The sequence below is a fragment of the Fringilla coelebs genome, assembly GCF_963513975.1.
Source record: "Fringilla coelebs genome assembly, chromosome: 2".
In the NCBI taxonomy this organism is placed as follows: Eukaryota; Metazoa; Chordata; class Aves; order Passeriformes; family Fringillidae; genus Fringilla; species Fringilla coelebs.
The window spans coordinates 69,433,841-69,440,043 of record NC_140029.1 but is presented as its reverse complement, the minus strand read 5'-3'; positions in this window follow the sequence as shown (position 1 = coordinate 69,440,043).

The window sequence follows — 6,203 nt, the reverse complement described above, 5'->3', positions numbered from 1 at the left end:
GAGAGGGCGAGAGGAGCCGCTCTCCGTGTCCGTGCCCCCGCTCTAATGCACTGGGCAGCCTCTCTAGAGCTCTTTGTGACGTTGTTGTGGGTATCTCCCTCCTGCGCTGGCAGGCGAAATATGCTAATTCTACGCATCGCTGGCTCTCTGCAGAGGGCTTTTGTCTCCTGTGCCACAATCCATTATAACATAAATGTCCTATTGCCTCCTAGCAGTCTAACTCTAGCCTTTTGCGCAGGACCCCATCCCTGTTAGAAGAAGCCTTAACCTTCTGCATTCCGTATGGAGGTGTGGTGGGTACACAGACCCTGATTTCGACTGTCAGCAGTACATCCATCACAGAATCAATTCGGTTGGAAAAAACCTCTGTGATCATCGAGTCCAACGTGTAACAGAATCATAACAACCAGACCTTGGTACCGAGTGCCTCATCCAGTCTTTCCTTAAACACCTCCAGGGACAGTGAGTCCACCACCTCCCTGGGCAGCCCATTCCAATATCGAATTGCCCTTTCTGCGAAGAAATTCCTCCTAATGTTCAGCCTCATACCCCCCAGGCACAGCTTAAAACTATGTACTCTGCATGTTAGGTGCTGCCTTTCAGGTCCTGGCTGTTACCAAGGGCAGGGAGAGATGATAGCATGCATTGTCCTGAGCGTCCCTGCATGGAAGAGGAAAGATATTTCCACCTCCACCTCCAACCCCTTTCTAGGAACTGTGATTCAGCAATTTCTGATAAACCTTTGCTTCAGTGTTGTGTCGCATTCAGCTCTGCTGGATTTTGACCCCTCTTGGGGGTGTATGGGGAGGATTTGGTCTCCTAAAATAGTGTTTGCCTGTTTCAGAGGAGACACAGGGCTGAAAAATTCATGAGACCAGCGTGACTAGCTAAGGATGCAGCTTCTAACTTCAGAACAAGCTGATAGGTTGGCCTGATAGATGTGTGTGTGTGCGCTGGTGAAGTTTCATGTCCTTACTTGACATGGTAAATATTCATGGTAATGTATTTCAAGCTTTGAATGAGGAGACAGACTTCATCAAAGTATTTAGCTGCTTAAATATCCTGATACAGAAATTCTTAAAGTACTTAAGCGGCCTTCATGAGCATCCAAAGTCCTTGTATCCTGGATAACACTTCTGTAGAACTTGAGTGTTAAAAACCAGTCTTTGAATTTATCAGTTCACCTGTATGTCAGCTGTCACCCTACCTGACAAGAAGTGGGGTACCTAGCATTTTCCATGATTGTTTAGGAATTCCTGTTCTGGAAAATTATGGGTATGCAGCATATCTGGTGGTGAAAGTGTTGCCTTAAATGATAAAAGTAGATACCAAACATTCTTTCTCCTTTTTATCTTATGTTACAAACTGTTTATCCTTGAATAGAAAAAGAAGAAAACTTGACTGTTTGCCCAGATTTGCAGCTGCTCTCTAAAGGGAGGAAAAGATCAGCAGCGAATTTGGAAGTTACTCTGCTGGCACCATCTCTGATGGTGCAGTGCAGTGGTTTGAGTTATGCCTTCAATGAACTGGAATCCCAGTATAGGCATAAAGTTTATTTTTACTCAGCCTAGAGCAGAAGCACATATTGGTAGTGACTCGCTAAGCGTTCCCACTATGGAACTGTAAATGGTGTTGAGGAGGAGTAGAGAGGAGGGAGGTAAAATTGGTAAGGTGCTGCTAGAGATGGTTCCTGCCTCTGGGCTGGGGCAGCTGAGGCCATGGTGAGGGCTGCTGTGAAAGGACAGGCCAGTGCTGCATGCTGCCAGCAGGTCTGTAGGCTGGAAACCCTGTGGCTGCAGGAAGTGCTTTGTGCAGGGATGAGTTTGAACGTTGTGATGCGAGTAAGAACCCCCTGTTTTTCATCACCGATGAGAGTCAAGGAATAAAGATCAAAGAGGCATCAAGAAATGACATGACATTGGCTGGCTGAGATTAACACACTGGTGGGGCCTGGCAGTGAGAACACTTGCATCTGTCTGTCTAGACTGATGCTCTGGATAAAGCCAGCAGGATTGGAATCCTTAAAACCATGATTTACCAAGGGCTGTAGAAATGAGACGATAAGCTTTATTTCAAAAGTCTAAGAAAAGATTCTGAAAAGTCTTGGTTCTTTCTTCCAGCAATGTGGAGAACGTGTGTGTCTTCCTTCTAAACTAGAGACAGGAAGGGTTGCATATAGACAGCCCATCCTCTTGTAGGGGCGGGTGGGGAAACACTCTAACCTCTGCTGGTGTTCCTGTTGGCCTGAGCTAGCCGTTCAGAACTGAGGCTAACCAGCCTTTTTGGGTGTCACATCAGCCTTTATTGGATGTCCATGTGGACAGTAATGCTGGCCTGATGTGAAATTTCTGTTAATGTTCTCCTTGGTCATGGAGTCTGTGATCTTAATGCTGCTGGGAAGGGGAGAGGAGAGTTCTGCTACCCCTGCTTTCTCGTTGTTCAGTGGGGTTATTTGGTTCTTTCATATGGCTGCTCTGTTTTAACCTTAGTGGTTTTGCAATGCATCAACTATCGTAGTTTGTTACCAGAATATAATGACTGAGCTGTGTTTTTCAAATTTTTAAGGTTGCCTTGTACATTTAGGATGAGTGTTGCTCAGTTTACCCAAATATTCTCTCTACTTTGGTGTTTAACTTATGATAAATTAAAAGAGAGTTTGGTGACAAAAAGGTGCCTCTGGTGGATTTTTCCTCGCCCTTAGTTCTCTAAGTGCTCTTACTGTGGCACTTAATGGCTTCTGTAAACATGCCCACATTCTGACCTGGAGAAAAGATCAATCTGACCTTCTTCAGTGCAAGCAATGCTTTAAAATGGTTGCTGACCAAGCCTTTAAAAATTATTTTCATATTTGATACTGTGGCCTCTACCAGAGCATTGATAAGGGTGTTCAGAAACTGAATTTAACATGGGAACAGGAGTTACCTCATCTGTTAAACCAGTCCTAATGTTGGTAACCTGCCATGGGGAGCAGAGATAGAATGACATTAGTGTCTATACAGGGAATGTTACCATTATAAAACATGACCTCAGTCAGCTAGAGGATGGGCTAATGTCCCTGTGGAAGGCCAAGCATAGGCACTTATTCCAAATTAACATGGGAATCAATTGAGTGCTTGAAATTTCTGCTGTGTTGCCAGAGGCCCAAACAGAGATCTACAGGACCTCTGCTGGGAGAGTAGAGGCAGCATTCTTTGTACATAATCTTCATATTTTAATAGAAACAGAAAACAGGAAAAACCATCCCAGTATAGGCAGGCAACATGGAAACGTTGCACTCCAAGTAAATAGGTCTCTGTCACTTATCTGGGGACTTTATATATGTTCTCACTTTCCATTTGGGGATTGAGCTGCATTCCAGGGCATGCTATTGTTCTAATCTGTTTGGAAGTTGCCTGTGCCAGCTTTACTGCAGCTGCCTCTCTGTAAATGTGAGCAGTTGGCCCTTGTGATAGCACATGCTGGTCAAACAAAGCTTCTGCACTGTTTCTGTCTCTCATCATTTGAGAAGGTCTTTAATGCAACCTAATGAGATTAGGGTTCATTTGTTCTTGGGTTCACAGCTAAGTTTTAAAAGGGTAAAGAGCATTTCAGGTCATTGCTTATTCCAAAGGAGGACTGCCATTCCTATCAAGCTGTGTTCTCTGGAAACATGAATTAGTTCACTAGACAGCTCCAGTAGTCTCACACTTGCGGTACAATCCAGTACTTCAGCTCTTGCTTTACACTGATTTTCATACCACTGTGTTACCACTCTATGGTATTTATTTTCACGTATATAAACACTTTGTAAATCAAGTGAAAAAGAGGATTGTGTCAAGGAAAATTATACGAATTGCCAAAAGACTATGCAACTATGTGAGACTACCATACCCTGCTTGTATTTTCACTTACATTTTCTTTGTCTCTTCTGTATAGGAAGTGTTAATGATAATTTCTACAGCATTATCTTTGCTAATACCTCCATTCACATTCTTATCTTGGAGAAAGAGGAAGATTGAAGAGGATATGTCACCAATGTGGTAGTAAGTAGCCTGAAGCACAGAAATCTATGGGCACTGCTTTCTGAGTGTTTGAAATCTGAGCTGAGCTGTTCAGAGCATCCCTACTGAGGGGAATATCCACTTTGTACAAAATGCACAGGCTCTTGGGTAAGGCAGATAAACTTAACTTGATAGATTTTTGCATGCTTCCTGATAAGAGCTCCAGCACTTGGCAAATTCTAATGAGGCTCTTTGCAGCTCTGGCCATGTGTCAGCACTTGTACACTCAGCACAGCACGGATCCAAATCCCAGAGTAACCAACAGGGTGATGGCTTTATCTTCCTCACACACTGAATAAGACTCTTAACCCAAAGAAACCTTCTTAATCTGAATACAAGGATGTTTCCTTTCTTGTGACTGTTTTCATTTTCATGCCTATTGATAGTTCTGTGTTCTTATAAAATGGGAGTTAAAATGGAGCACACTTTATTTTTGAGATTAAACATGAATTCCTCAAAACCTGTAGCAGTGAATGTTTGCTTTGGTGGCTGGGGTACTGTCACTGTCTGATGTTGAGCATTATTTGTATTTAGAAAAGCACAAATTAAGGCTGAAATTTACGCAAATGTGGAGAAGGTGAGTTAAAAGTTACAATGCCAAAGTCATTGTGAAATTCTTAGTTATATTCCCTTGGATGTACAGATATTTTCATCCTTTCACTTAAACAACAGGATTGTCCCACTGGAAAATGTTAAGATTTTAGGAAAAACAACACTTACTCTTCATTTACTTTGTATTTAATAAACTTAACACAGCAAAGTAGGTATACCATAAAAGCTTTAAGATCCAAAATTATGGAGATTGGGCACATTCAAATAGTACTCAACCTGGAGTGGTCATGAATCTCAAATACTCTAATTTGAGTGATATGTTTATAATTCCCTCATACACTTTTCTCCTGTTGCTTAGACACGAGATGTGTTTTAAATAAAAAAATCAGACAATATTATTATGGTTGAAAACAAAATTAATATAGGTGACCAGCTGAACATCTCTGATTGGAAGAAGGAGAGAGATGGATGTTTTTTAAGTAAATATGGAACTAGACTGTATAAACTCTCCAAGGCCTAAGTGCAATTAATAAAATAAATGTACTTGTAAAAGCAGAAAGATTGCAAATCCTCTCTTAAGTCTGGATTTAAAAAAAAAAATCAGTGGGGTTTTGACTGGTTTTTGTATATGAAATGAAAGGAACTGAATGTTATTTTTAAGTGGGAAAATGCAAAGGGATGAAAATAAAAATAAGGGATGAGGGGAATGGAGATAAATAAGCTAAGTTATTACTACTTGATCTGATAGCAAACCATCTGGCAATATGCTGCCAAATCATTATGTATCATTTTTATGACTCAGTGCTAATTAGATGTGCACAGATTATGCAGACTTCTTGTGCTTTCAACATTGATAGAATGTTTTAAAAATATCACTTACATTATTAGTATGACATGTACTTGTTATGAATTTCTGACAGTAATCCAAGCCATTTTTTCACTAGAAAGTATCCAAAGCACTTCAAAGACTGTTCAGATTTTGACTTATTTAAAAAACAGGAAAAAAACCCCAATATAATATCAGGATCTTCTGTCCAGACACTAAGAAATTAATTTCTTTTGCTTTTCCAGTAACTTTCAGAAAATCTACTGACTGAGTGGTTAGGCCTGGACAGCATGAAAAGTTAACTAAGTACATAAATATACACACACTACAGGTTACAGTAAACATGCTTAGAAAGATCAAGTAATAAAGTATCTTTTAAAAGTGAGTGTGCATTGCGCCGTGTCTATAGGTACACAAATCAAACACTTTTTTTCCCAAAAATAAATGTATGTATGCAGCTTCCCCTCTTTCATTCTCATAAAGTCAACAACTGCCACAAATTGAGAACTACAAAATTCTCCTTTGAGTGTGTATAGTACCTCTATATCTATACTTAGAACCTATTAGCTATTAAAAATATATGTCCATCTCAAATATGCTGCAACATAAACCTGTTAATAAAATGTATTCTGAGAGTTGAAAAATTTACACTGTTTTCATATGAAAGCTATAAAAAAATATTGGATGGAAGATGAAATACTGAGAGTTAAAAATGAACAGGCTGAGCGATTAATAGGTGAAATTGTTTCATTTTCAAGGAATGTGTCAAAAGTGCTGCATCTAAA